The sequence below is a fragment of the Grammomys surdaster genome, unplaced genomic scaffold (assembly GCF_004785775.1).
Source record: "Grammomys surdaster isolate TR1022 unplaced genomic scaffold, NIH_TR_1.0 188, whole genome shotgun sequence".
Classification (NCBI taxonomy): Eukaryota; Metazoa; Chordata; class Mammalia; order Rodentia; family Muridae; genus Grammomys; species Grammomys surdaster.
Genome location: NW_021604633.1, coordinates 12303457 through 12321844, shown reverse-complemented (window position 1 = coordinate 12321844; position 18388 = coordinate 12303457). Strand labels below are relative to the sequence as shown.

The window sequence follows — 18388 nt, the reverse complement described above, 5'->3', positions numbered from 1 at the left end:
ATTCACTAACTAAATATGATAGAGGGCTAATAACCAAAATATATAAAGAACTCAAGAAGTTAACCTCAAAGAAACCAAGTAACCTGATTACAAAATTGGGTACAGAGCTAAACAGAGAATTTACCACAGTAGACTCAATGGTGGAGAAACACATAAAGAAATGTTCAAAGTCTTTAGTCATCAGAGAAATGCAAATAAAAAATGTCCTGGGATTCCATCTCATATCAATCAGAATGGCTAAGATCAAAAACTCAAGTGGCAGCACATGCTGGTGAGGATATATATATAGAGAGAGGAAAACTCCTACATTGCTGGTGGGACTGCAAGCTGATACAACCAGTATCTGATACAAACAGTATGGTAGTTCCTCAGAAGATTGGACATAGTATTACCTGAAGATCTAGCTATATCATTCTTGAGCATATAACCAAATGATACCCTACCATACCACAAGGATACATGCTCCCTCCACAATGTTCATAGCACCCTTATTTATAGTAGCCAGAAGCTGGAAACAACCCAGATTTTCCTTAACCAAAAGAAAATGGTTGTTCATTTACACAATGGAATATGATTCAGCTATTTAGAAGGAGGACATCAAGAATTTTTCAGGCAAATGGATGGAACTAGAAAATATCACTCGGAGTGAGGTAACTCTGACATAAAAAAGACGTGGATGGTATGTATTCACTGATAAGTGGATATTTGCCAGAAAATACAGAATATCTATGACACAGACCATAAGAAGTGTAACAAGCAAAAAGGCCCAAGTGAGGATCCTTCAAACCCACTTAGAAGGGGATAGGAAATAAACATGAGAGGCAGAGGAAGGGAGGGACTTGTGGAAAGAAGAGGAGGGGGCAAAGGGAAAGTAGGATCAAGTATGGGGTAGAGGAATAGGGGAGAGCCCAGAGGGCCAGGAGAATGAATGAGAATAAGCAGCCTGTAGTGGGGAGTATGAGGACCCTATAGAAAATACAAGAGACTCAGGAGATAAAAGACTCTCAGAACTCAATGGAGGTGACCTTAGCCAAAATACGCAACACTGGAGAGAGGAAACTCCACCTCTAAAGAATCTACCTTTAGTAGATAGACAGGACCTCAAGCAGAGGGACAAGGTTACTAACCAACAGTCAAAAATTCTGACCTAGAACTGTTCCTGTTCAAAAGAGCTTCAGGGACAAAAATTGAGAAGAAACTGAAAGGAAAGGCAATCCAATGACAGGCCCAACTTGGGATCCATTTCATGGGGGAGAGGGAGAGGGGACACCAAGGCCTGACACTCTTACTAATGCTATGATGTGCTTACAGACGGGAGCTGTGCATGGCTGGTCTCTGAGGTGGCCTTACCAGCAACTGACCAAAATAGATACTTACACTCAATGATTGGATTGGAGTTGGGGAACCCTATGGCTGAATTAGGGGAATAATTGAAGAAGCTGAAGAGGAGAGTGATCCCAGAGGAAGACCAGTAGTCTCAACTAACCCAGACTCCGGTGAACTCTCAGAGACTGAGCCACCAACCAAGTAACATACACACATGGGCTTGTCTGAGGCCCCCAGCACATGCAGAGCAGAGGTTTGCCTGGTCGGGCCTCAGTGGGAGAAAATGCACTTAATCCTTGAGAGATTTGAGGCCACAGTGAAAGGGGAAGCCTGGTGGAGAGAGCATCCTCTCAGAGACAAGGGGGGAAGAGGAATAAGATGAGGTAGGGGTGACTGGAAGGTGAGCAATTACTGGAATATAAATTTTTAAAAATCAAAAGAAAGAAAGAAAGAAAGAAAGAAAGAAAGAAAGAAAGAAAGAAAGAAAGAAAGAAAGAAAGAAAGAGAGAGAGGGAGGGAGGGAGGAAGGGAGGGAGGAAGGAAGGAAAGAAGGAAGGAAAAGGAAAAGGTCACTGGTAGACCTAGTGTGACCTGAAGGTTGAAATGCTATTCAAAAAACAAGGAATCGAAAGCGAATGTTTGCTGATTCTTCAAGTTTCTCTTGCTTTTAATCCTTCATCTTCAGTCCTCCAAAAGCTGAAGGCAGAACATGGGTATGAGGTTAAGTTTTGAAGTTGGCTGCTTGTAACCAGCAGTTTTCATCCTTTTAGTTAAACATGAACTTGGGGGAGAACACATGTATTAGTGCCAGTTTCGAGGTGTGTTTCCTGTCCTGATGATCTTGGAAAGGATTAGAAAATTTACACCCGAGTTTGCACAGGATGAAGAAAGAGGAGCACAAAAGAACTGGCACCAGACACTGCTCATGGCCCTCGCTGTTCATGCAACCAATTCATGAGCTGGTCCAGTAAAAGAATTCTTATTAGTGGCTCTATAAACTAGTCAGAACAGAAAGGCTGGTTCAGGCAGGCTTCACAACTGGCAAGAATGAGGCATATGACTCAGATTGTTTACCATTCCATCTGATTAACTAGCAAACTACCAAATAATACTTACAAAGAATAAACACAAGATTAAGAATGGAAGTAAGTAGATCTTCCCTGGGGCTTCACTTTATTCCACACTCTTTTTTTTTTTTATAAAGTTCAGTGCTACTGGCCTCCCTCACAGAAATGAGAATCTTTCTAGCCATCACAATCCAGATCATGGCAGTTGGAGTGTCTGGGGCCATCTAGATGGAAGGTCCAGTCTGCACCCTTTTATTTAGGGGAATTCTGTTGTTCTGAATAAAAGTATTTCTGTATCTTAGCTGTTAGTGCTTCCAGGGTAGTAGTGATGGCTATAGCCTATTTCCCACCCACCATCCCCCCAGTGGAAAGAGACAGAAAAATCAGCTCAGCGAATACATTAGTGCTCCATTTAGAAAGCTGGGTTACTCATCACACTGGCCAGGAACAAACAATCCCCAGGCCATATTAGGCCAGCACTATTCTATTCATTATACAGGCAAAAAGAAAGTCCTCACAGGAATCAAATAATCATTTATATTCAATCACTTAGCAACTAAAACAAATATGGAAAGAAAAGAGTCTTAAAATAAGGAAGTGAAATTCTACTTGTAAAAAAAAAAACAAATGCCAAATTACTGGTATCTGGAGAACATAGAACAGAGGGAATTCTCACCAAACCAGAGTAAAAGTAATCTTCTGTTGAGAGCTATCAAGGAAGTCATTTATTCAAGGTTAAGACTGGACCACCAACCAAATAATACACATGGAGAGACCCATGGCTCTAGCCACATATGTGGCAGACGATGGACATGTTGGATATCAGTAGGAGGAGAGGCCCTTGGTCCTGTGGGAGTTCTATGCCCCAGTGTAGGGGAATGCCAGAGCTGGAAAGCAGGAGTGGGTGGTGGGTAGGGGAGCACCTTCATAGAGTCAGAGGGAGGGGAAATGGAATAGTGGGGTTTCCGAAGGGGAGACCTGGAAAGGGGATAACATTTGAAATGTAAATAAAGAAAATATCCAATAAAAGGGAAAAATCTTATATTTTCATCTTTTCGTCTCTTATCATACTGAAATGCATTTGCCTGCCTCACTCGATACCTAAAGCCAAAGAAAATGTTAACGGTGCACACACACACACACACACACACACACACACACACAGAGAGAGAGAGAGAGAGAGAGAGAGAGAGAGAGAGGGAGAGAGAGAGAGACAGACACACACACACACAGAGACAGAGAGACAGAGAAACAGAGAGAGACAGAGAGACAGAGAAATAGACACACACATACATATATACACACATCCCACATGTCAGTTTATAATGACTCACCTAACTATAAAATCTAACATGATATTTCTGTCTGGTAGTTTCAAATTTCATATAGTTTTCATTTCCTTTTAAAATTATATTCTTTAAATATCACAGATAAAATAATGAGGGCATATACGAAACTGTATTAAAAAAAGAAAAGACTAATTATACTTTTTCAGGTCACGGCTAACTTTATTTATATTATTTAGGTAAAACGCCGATAAATGTTAAAATGCAAACGTTATTGAGAGGGTCAGAGGCAACTGGATTCTATCACCTATGAGGCTACAGAAAACTAGAAAAAGCATGCTCACAATATGATTGTCCTTAGGTTAGAAAGTTGTATACAAACATAATATTAGAAGTAGACCATGAGTTCCTTCTGAAGATACATTCATGAGGGAAGTTTGTTTCCTTGGAAAGAGAAAGATGGAAAGTAAGAAAAGAGGGAGGATAGAGGGAGGTTTTAAGAACTCAACAACCTGAATAAGTGAATATCTACTCTTGATCCAGGAGTAGATTAGTATAAAGTATACTTTCTTTATACTAATACGAAGAAGTTGATGTGGCTGGGGAGATAACTCTCTATTAGTAGTGAAACATAAACACTGACATGAGACACTAAGGAAGTGAACTAAGCTAGTCTCCATTCTCTGTTTGTGTGACCTCCTAGCTTTCTGTTTACTCCTAGGAATCCTCATAGTCTCCATGCTTGTGTCAAGTCATATAAATAACCACTGTCCTTCCTTTCCCTTATATCACAATTGAGTGCATAAACACATACATACATACATGCTGTGCACATATGCACATATAAACACACACACACACTCACACACACAAGCAGAGAGAGAGAGAGAGAGAGAGAGAGAGAGAGAGAGAGAGAGAGAGACTCTTTCTGTAAAGAGCTTGCCAGACAAGCAAGAACACCTGAGTTTGTTCTCCCAGAATCTTCAAAGACAGGCAGGTTACAGAAGCAAACACTTATAACCCTAACCCTGAGGAGGGAAAGAATGAGGTTCTCTAGGGCTCACTGACCAGCCAAGTTAAGTCTAAGGTTCCAGTGAGAATCCCTGTCAAAATGGAAGGTTGTCCTTGGGAACAGCACTCCAGTTTGAACACTGGTCTCCATGCACTTGTATACATAAGTGCATGGTACACACACACACAAACACACACACACACACACACTGTATGCATACCCCCACACGCCATATGCGTACCCACAATCTAATGACAACATATAATGTAAATAGTTAAAATACTAAAATAATGTTTTAATCACTTTACTTAGGCAAACTAAAAATAATCTAATTTGCTCAAAGCAGGGCATGAATGATGATGCATCTCCACAACAAGCAAATGCACTGAATACTGCTCAGTATCAACTGGGGGGAAATATGAGCAGCAAATACCTTCCTAAGCAGGCTAAAAGGTGAAAACATTGTTGGCCCAGGGAGACAATAATGAGGCAATAATTAAGTATTCCCAATAAAGAAAGGAGCTTCATAATTCAGAAAGCTTTTAACTCGGTCATTTTTACATGCCTGGTTTGTGCCAGGGACATTTCTAACCACTGAAGAAAAATTTGTTTTTGTTTTATGTATACTTAAAAATGTTAAAGACACAGGAGGAGTACAAGGAAAATGAGAATGTAACCATGAGGATGAAAGCGGTAAATAGGAAAAGACTCAAAGAAGGCAGAGGCAGTCAGAAAAAAAGAATAAGGTGCCAGGAATTACAGTAATTTTCCATCTATAATAATAAGTTTAACTTAAATGTTCAAATGTTAGAAAAATAAAAGTAGCACAATGAGAACACCATTGAAATACTTTTTTGTTTTAATGAAACATTGACTGCAGGCATGGCAGAGCTTATTTAGATGTTCCAGTGGAGAACGGGAAAGAAAACACAGTGTGGGTGCTTAAAAGAATTACCAAGGAGAGTGATCACAAATCTATTAAGACAGCAGTTTTCATGGTTCTGTGATTTTTGAGCAGCATTAAAGAACCTGGGTGAAAAGGCACAGGCAGAATGCTCGGTTGAGTCACTTTGGCCAAATGTAAATTGGTAGGAAAAGAGTACAGGAAATGAAGATTTGGGGAGACAGATATTGAAGTTGTATACTAGGTCTTGTCTGGATGGTAAGTGGACGAAGACAAGCTCTGTGGAAGCACTGATTCTTGAAGGGAAGGACAGTAGCATATACACTTTTCTACCATATGATTCCCAAGCTGAGTAACCAATGACTAATCGTTAACACATAATGAAGAAGACTGTCAGTGCAGAAACGGTGTCCGCTTAAGCAACTGGCTTCTAATTCTACACACTTTAGCCAGTAGTTATGTTGAGAAGGGATGTGGTGAAAGAACAAGGCCTTTCATGTTTCCAAATCAATAGGAAAAATAAGGAAGATTACAACATGCTGCCCAGTAGGCAGGTAGGGAATTTAAGTTCAAGGAAAAATAAAATGAAACAATATGAATCAATTCATTTACATTTTCTATGCCTCTTTCTAAGCAACTGAATTGAGGTAGTAATGATTGTGGTAAACTGTTGTCACTGTAAATTAATGACCACCTACTCAAACAGTGCCTTCTCAACATAGATCACACTGTACTGCTCTGGCAAATAACGTCTCTAATCTTTCAAAATTATAAACACTCTTCAACTTATTAAAACTCTGACAGGAGAATCAAAATTTAAGGGATTTCCTCAAGTTTTCATGTCTGTTTGGATTGTGACCTGTCCCTGACTTTTGTTTATAGGAATGTTTTCTTCCTGTGAAAGACAATCAATATCTGTGTGAGTTTTAAAAACAAAGACCACATCCCTAGATATGCATTAGATATCCTTCTCTTGTAAATTATTTTCTTCATGCTCATCCTCTCATGTCTATGTAGAAACAGTAAAAAATATTCCATTTGAAAAAGAAAGTTCTTGAGAATAAGCAAACCCACTTATTCTCAAGAAACAGTTCTATCGTTTTTCAAACTTTCATAGATAGACTGCGTGATTCATCTTGCTTTCCTCTCCTGAACTCCTCCTCACTCAGTACATTTCATCTGGGCTTTGATTTCCACCCCATGACTTTACATCTTTAGATAACCAGGAAACTCCCTGTGCTCAAATATGCCTGCTGTATTTTCAGGCCTCTTCTCAGTCTCAATAACACCCAACAGAGACAATCACTTCCACTTCGCTGTTGTTTTAGGACATTGTTACCTGTCCTTTAGAATCCCACTGATTTCTGGTGTGGTTCTTCTTCTCTATGACAATACATTTTCAATCTTTGCAACCTATCCTACTACAAAGCTATTAAGATGCATCAAAATTGCTTATTGATATTATATTTAGTCTCTCTAATATTTTCCCAGATATTCAGATCCATGCCAAATGCTTCAATTACTAGCCAAATAAACAAATTTCTTTTTTATTATTCTTTCCTGGTCTGTTGTTCTCATCTTTTTGTTCATTATACGTCACTGCTTACTCAAGACTTATACTTGCCTAAAATGACAGACACACTGGTATTCATAGGGAAATAAGAGAAAAATGATCACTAGATATTTCTTTATAAGTGCCCTTGTCCTTTTTTAAACGAATTCATAATTTCTCCTCAAGACTCAATTCAGATTGTAATAATCTAATTAATTTATTAGTCTTCTCTCTCCTTGACTCCTATACTACAGGTGCCTGCACACATTACTACACATAGATTGACGTATTCTAATTTCTACATCTATATGCTTTCTTTCATATCTGAATTTAATATCCTCCTGGTATCAAGGTCAGATTATAGTTATAATTTTATTTTCAGAATCATCTATTCTGATGCAATGTAGGTGCTAAAAATGTTTTAAATGGGTAGTTGAATGCTAATAAGTCAGTACTTAACTTTATAACTCCAAGTTTCAAAGATATTTTAATAGATGTTCCCAGAATGAGAGACTCTGTGATTAATACTATGGAAGTCTGTACTTAAACCTCTACCTACAGATTCAAATACATACTGCGTCTGAAGGACTATGTCAATGTGCCTTTGGTATTTATAACTTGAGAAGAAATTCTGATCAATATGGTGCTACAAATGAAAATTACACCAAATATAAGAGATACTTGGTTTTGTTTAACCATATCACTAATGTTAAGAATGGAAGTCCATTTGTTAAAACATAAAATTTAAAATTAAAGTCAAATGTAAGATCTTTTCATGTGAAGTATCCTTATACTGATAAAAACCTCTATGTTAAGCATCAAATGTCATTCAAGAAAGCATCCAGATAACTTGGATAAAAGCTGCATCAATAGACACAAGAGAAGATTTCCAACTGAAGATCAAAACCTTATTACTTCTCTCTACAAAACCCGTGGTTATGTATAGTTTGGTATAGAGCACATTCCAAACTAGAGACTTGACCAGTTGTTGTCGACCTTCTTAACACTGCAAACCCTTCTTAATACAGTTCCTCGTGCTGTGGTGATTCCCAAACCATAAAATTATTTTCACCCTTCAGAACTGTAATCTTGCTACTGTTGTGAATCATAATGTAAATACCTGATATGCAGATGGCAAGGAGACACCTGTGAAAGGTTATGACCCTCAGGTTGAGAATCTCGCTTTAAACAAGTAGAAACCATTGTTCTCTGAATGGCTTTTATGCTACCCTTCTTTAACAGGTGACAAGCAGGGACTTCTGTTTGGCAAATCGAAAGTTCTAACATATGCTGAGACAAACAAGCTTATGTAACAATAGAACACCCATCCTGGTATTCAGATCTCTTATTAAGAACAACAGGATAGCAAAGTGACTCATCAGCTGTGTGCTCTCTCTTGATTCTAGTAATTTGGGACAAGTGTGGGGAAGTTACAGTTGTTAATGTGCGGCTCTAAATGACAGATGAGAGAAGTTACTAAGCAACATTAAGTACTTGCATTTTCCTATTCTTTCAAAGCTGTCCAAAGCTGAATAATTCCATAATATAAAGCAAAAAGAAAAGGTAATGTAGGAGTCATGTTTTTTTTTGACTGAATGAAAATGTTCTGTTTAATAATTCAGAGAATGCGATTAACCGTGAATGCATCAACTTTGGTCTAAATGATTACGTTATCTTAGGTATGATCCCCTGAACTCACTGTCACCTTGTAGCCTCGCTGTAAGCAACACAGATCAGAGCCGTAATGAAGAGCGACACAATGGAGTGGGGGCAGGTAGCTTTGAGGGAGTTTCCTAATGGTTCTGGCAGCCGGATTCTTCCCCACTTGGGTCCTCTGTTGTTAGTATCAGTTCTTAATTCTTATCAAAGTAAGATTATAAGAGTAAATCGTGTACTCAGCTCCACAGTATGTGTTTCCTTGGGTCCTTCCCAGGTTCTAGAGTTATAGCAAATTTTAGCACTGTAAGGATTTCTCTGATTTCCTGACTCATCCTTTGCTAACCCTAGCAGAATACTTCACAGAGGAAATCTATCAATGGCTGAAGAATAAAATCAGAAACAGGGGCATGGCGTTAACCTGTCTATCTCTTGATGAGGCAATCTTAGTAACTCCATTCACACGACCCTTACACGTCCCAGAACTAGCTGGCTATTAGTTACAGAATTCAAAATCCATTTGAGGAAAGGCCGGACAAGTGAGAACTTTCCAGGTCTCCCTGTCTTCATTAGCCAGCAAAAAGATTTGGTGAACAGCCAAGGAAGAAACACTCCCTTATGTTCTCTGTGTCAGCAAAACAGGTTGCCGAATAAACCACCAATTCATCTTTCTTCAGGTTCCGTTTTCAAGTCAAGGATTCTGAAATGGTTTCCCATAGCATACTCTATTCCTTTTCATTCATATATATATATATATATATATGTGTGTGTGTGTGTGTATATATATATACGTATATATACATATATATATATATATACATATATATATATATATATATATATATATATATATATATATATATTCCTCACATAAGAGGTACACATAGGTAACCACAGCAGACTAATCCACATAGAACAAAACAGAATACTATCTGCTGTACTCAACGGATGGCATGAGTGTTTTCGACATGTTAGAACAAAAAATGGAAGAGCTCTCAGTGTAGTTTTAGAATGGTGTGAAAAATTATAATTTCTGAGGTTTGTGCGTTATCTACTCTACCCCTTTGGGGGGAGTTTACAGAGTTTACAATGCATTTCTGATTTATGTATGTTAATAGTAACCTCTTTTTAAATATTTCAAGAAAATCACTTTGAGTAAAATAATAATGAAAATAGTCTAGAAAGAAAATGTAAGATAACAAATAACTACAAGTATCACTAATTTAATTAACATAAAAAATAAGGACGGTATACATTTAGAGTGCCTTTAGGACATTCTTTCTTAATATATCTGAAACAAGATTCCAAGTCATCTGGGACTAGAAATAACTAACATGATCTCTCTCTCTTTCTCTCTCTCTTTCTCTCTCTCTTTCTCCCTCTCTCTCTCCCTCTCTCTCTCTTTCTCCCCCTCTCTTTGTGTGAGAGAGAGTGTGTGTGTATGTGTATGTATGTGTGCGTATGTGTGTATGTGAAGTGTATCTATACAAATGTGTATAAATATATACATTTATAAATGTGTAAAGGTATATACATCTGTATAAGTATATGTGTATATACACATATACATGTGTATATGTGTGAGGGGATGTATTTGTGCTATGTATGGTATAAGTGTGTGGGGTATATGCTTGTATATGTACATGGATATCTGCACATCTGTGTGGGTAGGAAGGCTAGAAGTTGACGTCCAGTGTCTTCCTGTATAGTTTATCATTGTCTTTTGTTTGTTTGTTTTTTTCAGGTTTTTTTTTTTCCTCTGAATCCAGAGCTAACTGATTCAGCTACACAGGCTAACTCATGAGCTCCTGGAATCTTCCTGTCTCTGTCACCCACAACACTGGAGTTACAGATGCAAAGCACCACCCTTAAGTTCATGTGGGTACTAAAGACTGAAATGAAGGACTCTGAGTTCATGTGACAAGCACTTTTTCTCTTGTGCCCTCTCCACTGCCTCATATTTTTTGAGTATTTATTACAAATACTCTTTTCTAAAGCCTCAACATACACAATTAAAGCACATATTTATATGAAGTGGGTTTTATTTTTAATCATGCCTATTTTAAAAGAAATCTGAGCCACATTTGAATATTAGACTGATGTTTAATCTGGCATTAAGAATTGAGTCCAGGCAGGCATTTTGAATGGAATCAGAAGCTTTAAACTCTATTTCACAATGAAAAGAAATTCAAATTAGCATCTTTGGGTATTGAGCAGTTTTATGTGAGGTTGATTTTTTCTAAACCATTATCTATATTTCTGTCTCATCATGAACCATCAAAATGTGGAATTGTCTAAAGGCAAAGAAAATAAATTACAAAGCAAGGATCAGCTGCTTTGCTAGGGGAACATCATACTGTGATTACTCATTTAATGAAACTCTAAAGACATTTTAAATAGCTAACACACTTCTCTTCCGACCTGTCCTCCTACTGATTAGAATTCTTATGTGGTAACTGATTTATGGGGATTAGAGAGAAGTATAGTATAGAATGATTTGACCTTAGGCGGGAGGGACTACGAAATAATTCTTCCACTTCAAAACCCATGTGCTAGGTTCAATTCACATAGTCATGGGATGTACATATGTAAAGAAAAAATAGAATTTAAATTATCACAAGAACTGAACGCACTTCTTTGGAAGACAGACTGAAGACTGATTTTTCCCTTTATTAACTATGGTTTCTCATCTGATGATTATGATGAATGCAAAGTTCTGCTGACAGACATGAGCAGCATGTTTATGGGTTAGTAATGGTTAGATTAAAACTAAGAAGTTTTTCTTCAATAAGTCTAAGATGTAAAAAATAATTGAAGTTTTTATTTTTTTTTTCAGGCTGGGAATGTAGCTTAGACAGTAGAGTGCTTGCTTACTTTGCAAGAAGTCCTGGAGTTGATTTTGAACACCACAGATACTAGATTTGGCAGCACAAACATACAATGCCAGCATTAGAAAGTAGATTAAGAAATATCAGACATTTCATCATCTTCAGTTACATAATGAGTTCGAGATCAACTTGGACTATTTGATAACCTGTCTCCAAATAAAGGAATTGTTTTCAACTTTATGCTACTACCAAAGGAGAGAGCTCCTTGGTTTATCACTTATTCCAACATTTGGTTTTATTTTCTGTCTAAAGATAAACTAATATTTCAACCCAAGAAATTAAATATCTATAAACAATTTTAATTTGTGATTTGGAAATAATATATTAATTTATTGTATTAGATTTATCTCCTATATTAAAAATACATAATAAGAAATCTGAAACACCGAGAAATTAGGAGCTTTCTAAGTGGAGATCTGAAACATAGAGATTTCCATATCTAACTCAAATAACATGCAAAGTCAAAACACAGCCATACAGAGAATGCCGTGTAAACTAACCTTCATGCTATTTGTATAAATTGTGCATAAGTAATGAATTTTGTGCTTTGATGCAAGTCCCATCCACCAAGATATTTTTTTTATGCAGAGAAATATTACCCCCTCCAGAATATAAAACAACTTTAAATCTCAAGAATTTAGTATAGTAGATTCACAACCCAAACTACATAGGAAAGTAAATGTGTTTAGAATGATTTTATAGTGTTTTTATAAGTTCTTCTTAACCCAGTTGTTTGTCTGCCTCAGACCTTATATTGAAAGATAATTTTCTGATTTGTTGAGAACATTAGTTTTAACCATTATAAAACTGGGTTTCCTTATTATTCAAGAGGTTGAATTCAGTTGATTATATCAAGTTCTTACTAAGCTCCAAAACTGTGTTCTGCAAAGCACTAAAATTTTGAAAATAAACAAGTAGTCTTAACTCCTGTCCTCAGTGAAGAAGCAGATAATTTCTGTCTTTACTGGCAAGAAAAAGCACAAATTGGAGTAACCTCCCAGACTGTAAAGCCAGCGGTGAGAATCCAGAGAGAATCCCCAGTGTGTCTGATATTAAAGTAGAAATTTAAGCATAAAGATGTACCTTGAAGTGAAATACTTCAGTGTGCAGGAAAATTGAGAGGAGTTTGTTTGTCAAGAAAAAATTTCAGACAGAAAAGGAAATGTTAGCAGAAACAATGGAGGTGAGGAGTAGTGTATACTCTCAGGGTAATAAGAAGAAGAGGGCTTATTAGTGAGCTTGCAGCTTTTTGTTTAAAAGCATGATTTCCAGAGCCAGACTGGATTCAAGACTCAGATGTACACCTATCAACTTGTGACCGTGAAAAAAGTCACTTGATCCTTCTTCATTTATATTCTTCAGTTTGCTCCTTTATATAATGGGAGGAAAGAATATGGATAGGTTTGTAAAGTTAAGGTTATAGTCAAGATTACATGTATGATGCTTGTAAAATCACTGTCATGTAGGAAGCACTCTATAAAAGCTGCTGCCATTATATTCAAGTTATAAGAGGCTGAAGGCCAATGGCCAAGGGAGCCAATGTTAATAATTGCTTAAAAGTCAACCCTCAACACACTGCTTCCACTCTCAACAAGAAATGTTACAAATGAAATGAGAATGAGTCAGGACCAAAGGCCTCCTTTATCACACACACATACACACACACACACACACACACACACACATACTTGAGAACAGTGCTGTAGCTTGTGTTTCTTGCATTTAGTGTGATGGACAGCTGCCAGTCAAAAATAACCACGTCAAGGACACTGTGCTTTAAATGTGTAATGCAATGCAAACTTCCTGTTAAAAGGAGAACCCTTCATTTCAAATCCTTAGCTCAGATAATCCTTAAAGAAAAATAAAAGTCTGCTGTTTAAATATAGCATGCTGAGAAAGACCAATCCTGGAATATTGTTTGGCTCTAAGCCTATAACATTTTCATTGCACTCTTGCTTGCTTGCCTCTTCTGTGGAAAGGAGATCTGTGACAGTAGCCCGGGGAGGTTCCTTCACATGTGGTAGTTTACCTAAGAGAATCATTTTAGTTAATCCTTATTAGTTAACGGTGATCTTCAGCTTTCCTGGGAAATTTTTAGGAAATGATTATGCAAGAGCCAATGGCATTCCATGCATGACATCATTTCATCTCGTCACCTGGCCCTTCCACACTGTATTCTTTATCTGTTTTCTTTTTTCTTCTTTTAAAAATATGTAAGGATTGCCCAAAGGGAAACCCAATTTTTTATAATCAAACTTTATAGGATATGGCTAAGTCTCTGCATTATCCTTGACTTTAAAGTCTACCTCAAACACATCCCAAAGAACTTGTATTTCCATGTCTCCCATGATAAAACAGTTACCCATATTTATATAGCATATTCCTCCTATAGGGGAGTTTTCCTCTTGGAACTTTCAAATCATTTCCTCCCATATTAGTCCCATCATCTTTTGACTCCTGGCAACCATCTCAGTTTCATTTCCACAGTTTACAAAGCCAGAAATTGGAACAGTGACTATGCCAAGTTCGGAGTTGGGGTCAAGTTAGATTCCAATTTTTGTGGTTTCAATCTTGAATATAAAGAGAGCAAGGCAATCTCCCTTACATAGCATGATTTCTCAAGTACATCCAAATCCCAGTACCTTCAAAAGTGATACAGTGAAGTTATCTGCACCACAGCAGAGTTCTTTCTTAGTAGAAAAGGTAGCAGAGGGACTAGAAGTGGGAGGCACACCAGGGAGGTTATCAACATTGTCATCTCTATTGCTTTCAATATATTCTTTTTAAGTTCAGTCCTGGGTTGAAATTTCTTTTAAATGATAGAAAATGTCTTCCTGCTATAGCTGTTATACTGTCAATAAGATATCCCATTCAACATGCTTTACCCACGGAATGCTTACTTGAGGTTAAACTTCATATCAGGGTTTTAGGAAAGAAAATCCGACAGGAAGCAGAAAAAAAAATATCATTCACAACTTTGCCTGAAGCTTCTTCTGGGCAGGTGCTCTTGGCTGGAGGTATCGCTTCTGTGGGGATTCTGTAGCTGTCATGCATATACAAATACAGCTCTGATCCTGAATCCATCCAGGAAAGGATAATGTTCAAATGCTTTCCCTAGCCTGTGTCTAGCTCTAGTTATTATTAGTAGGTAGATTTGGACTCAGGGACTAGCTACTAACTTTGAGATTTCTGACTACAGATATTTCTTTCTTTCAAAAGTATGCAAGGTAAAGCATGAGCCCCAAGCTTCTCCAGGTCTGGGCCAGACACAGTTGCAACAAATTTCACTAATGGTTTAAAAATTAAAATAATTTATCGACAAAGTACCTTTAACAATCCTCTTCCTGGATGCAATACCTACTCTTCTTGCAGTATGACAAAACGGTGGCGCACGAAGTAAATGCATGGCTATAACTTGGCTCTGATAAGCTTCTTTCTTGAAGAACTCTTGATAGAGGGCTGTGGGATTCTTAGCCAGGTTTTTTCTTCAATTAGCTGACTAGCTGATTTCAAGCTCTCAGTGTCTGTTGTCAGAGTGTTAAGAAACTGCTTGGGAACTCACCACAGTATATACTTACAGTTTTATAAGGATATTCTCTCTCTCTCTCTCTCTCTCTCTCTCTCTCTCTCTCTCTCTCTCTCTCTCTCTCTCTCTCTCCATTGCTGTGTAAGATATTTGGCATATGTAGAACCATGACCAACATATTCCCTAGATCACAAGCTATTCATTGTTTCCCAAGGTTACATTTAGGGATTACACATGAAAGTTTTTGATAGGCAGAATGTTTCCTACGTGGTTGAATATTTCAAAAAAACAAAAATTGGCCAAGCACTGAGTGAGCCTTTATATTTAGAGAATTCTGAGACGAGTAGCTGACGAGTCATTGCAATCCTGGTTACTCCTTGATCTGTCTTATTTGTAATAAAGTAATAGATTGGATGGTTTAGGGAAAGACTTAGTCAGTTTTAACGTAAACTGGCAGGATAAATGCAGCCCTGGATCTCCTCTGTTCTCATAATAGCGGATTTCAGACTACATTGCATTTCACAACATTTACTAATTTTAGTATCTTCTCTCTTTCTAATTTTTAGACAGTGTCACACTCCATGATCTAGAACTCCCCAGGTAACTCGGTCTGGCCTCAAATTCAATAGTCCTCCTGTCTTTGAGCTGGGTAGGAGAACAGGTGTTATGTCATGTCTGGCCACAGACTTTACCTTAAAAGTTTGAAACCACTTTGGCCTATAAAATCTATCAAAGTATATATTTAATTGTCTATTGGAAGGTTCTCGAGTCTTGGAGCCTGCGTTAGGTACCTTCTGTTGTAGCTATATTTCTTGGAATAAGATATATGGAAACAGGCATTTCTCCAGCAATCCTTCAACTAAGTGGAAGTCATCTTTTTAAATTAAGATATTCTTTTATTTTTCTTTTCTGTTTTTTTTTCTATCATTAAAAAAAAATGGGTAGAGGGAGATTTTCCATGAGAGAAAAACTGGCCAGATAATCCTAACTGTTTTAAGTTATTTCTACTTTCCTTTTAATAAAAGACATTTAGGATTCTGCCAATCTCCTTGTTTATTCAGTAATTTGCGTTACAATAGGCTGGCCCATGCTGACCTATTTTTAAAAGAGTTGGTTATCTGCACTTTGAATAAACTGGCTGGAGTTGTTTTGGAAAGTTCTTAAGCCTTCATTTTCTTCTGCCAGCAAACACAGCCCTGTTAAGTGCTAAGTACAATGGCGTCTATGTGTAAAATAATCCCTTTCAAATCATGAGTATTTCAAATGACACTGGTTAGGAGCTGAGATGGTGGTAGCAGTAAGAACCTAGGAGGCTCTCCACCCCACCCACGGAGAAGCATCTGAGTGTTTAGCCAGATCATCCGTGTCGCCCAGACTGTCATTAAGCAGTTAGCCATTGATCAAGTTCATCTTTAGTTTTAATATTATAAAAGTAAGTAAACGATATGCTTGTTTTGTTTGTTTATGTACAAATTAGGAAGTGAATCTGGAATGGAATTTAAGACAATCGGGGCATTTAAAAATCGAAGCCGGCTTCTTTGATTCCTCACCATCCGCCCCCACAGGCAACCTTCCATCTCATCCGTAACTTTCAGGAGGTCACAGTCGCTCACCAGTCTCATTGCCTGGAATCACAATGAACTGAGCACTTTCCCCAGACTTACTTAGCTAACATTAGGTTCCCTGCTGCAGATAACAGTAAGGCGACCAATAACTAGCACAGAAGTGAGGGACACAGAATGCTTTCAGATTTGCATGGAAAATCTGAAGCTCTGCTTCCCTAACTTTCCTCACCATTTCTTCTCAGCTTCCCTTCCCCCGCACCACATACCCTGAGGCCACTCAAACTGCCAACCGTGCTGAGTTGAACTTACTGCAGCGTGATGCAGGCGAAGGCTAGGCGCATCTCTGAAGCGAGAGCGACAGCTTTTCCGGAGAGGAACTGGGACCAGCCAGCTCTCAGGATCCTTTCCAATTCACACGCTCTCTGCTCAGTCAGAAGGCTCCCACACAGCCCGGCTTCCCCCAAGAGCTAAGCTTCAAGAACTCTGCTCAGAGCATCCTCCTCACTGCTGCCACCCCCTTCCAGAACACACGGCCCGTTGGAACTAGTGACTGAAAGATGGAAGTCTTCTTCCAGGCAATGGCACGGGCTGTCTGCAATCCACCACTCCCAGATCATTTGCAACTCAAAAACAGCGGAGGCTGGAAGCTGTAGGCTTCCGGAGCCTGAAAGTCAATTTTGGCATCTTCTCTTCCCCACATCTCACTCCTCCCACTTCACCCTCCCCTGCCGAGGCCACCTCCAGTCCTCTGGTAGTTCGCACAGGCTAGGTATCGCAAAGGCTTCTTTCCTTATGCAAACCAATAAGCATGGGGAATGAAACTGAATTTGTCAGAGAGGAAATACCTGTTGTCCGTGCCTATAGCTCTTCTCTCGTCTGTCGTGGTTCAGGATTTGTGTGACAACGCGTTGATTCGGGAAGTATGTGCAATGTGTGTGTGTGTGTGTGTGTGTGTGTGTGTGTGTGTGTGTGTGGTGATGAGGCGGCGGCGGTCTGCTTGGCTGCAAGCTACAGCCCTGCCTGGCTGCTGAGGCTGCTGTTGCTACTATAGCCCTTGGAGCACCAGGAAATAAGACAGGGAGACAGGGCTTCCCAGCTGTTTAACTGCTGGCTGAGTTATGATCAGACGGTGGGGAGATAGTGCAGTCATCAGTAGCTGATATTGTGACTTTGAGCTGGATTGTCTGCAATTCCTATCATTTAGTGTACATTTGCCCCCCTCCCACCAGAAATCTGATGCCAGACTACCCTCTCCTTTTTACTAAATTATACTCTGACTGGCTATTCTGTCGCTGTCCACTCACCTTATCCATTTAATGCTCTCTCTTTCTTCATCCCTGCTTGGTGACTTCGAGCAGGTGACTGGATGTTGGGTAGGATAAACTACAAAGGCAATTAACTGATGATGAAGAAGAGAACTGGTATGCAGTTGTAACTAATCAGGACACGGATCGTGACGGCTTTTGAGCCACGTGATAAAAGTAATGTATTGGATAATAAAAATATAGCATCAATACACTTGGTCCAATGTGTGCAAAACCTGCTGGCAATTAAGGTGCATGTTCACTCTACTTCAGTAAAGGTTACACTGATAAAAGTGTTTTAA

The 18388-nt window shown here is 38.5% G+C and overlaps 1 protein-coding gene across 3 annotated transcripts in view; it reads right to left on the bottom strand.

The window, feature by feature from the left end:
- The window catches only part of Dgkb (diacylglycerol kinase beta), a 644882-nt gene extending 627024 nt beyond the window's left edge, over positions 1 to 17858 (bottom strand). For 2 of the 3 annotated variants that reach the window (XM_028768911.1, XM_028768912.1), the window contains exon 1: positions 17092 to 17529. The gene's annotated coding sequence lies outside the window, so the exon portion shown is untranslated. Of the gene's footprint in view, positions 1 to 17091; positions 17530 to 17627 lie in introns of those variants that run through there. The other variant, XM_028768913.1, reaches the window with a different exon arrangement.
- Positions 17859 to 18388: the final 530 nt, after the last annotated feature.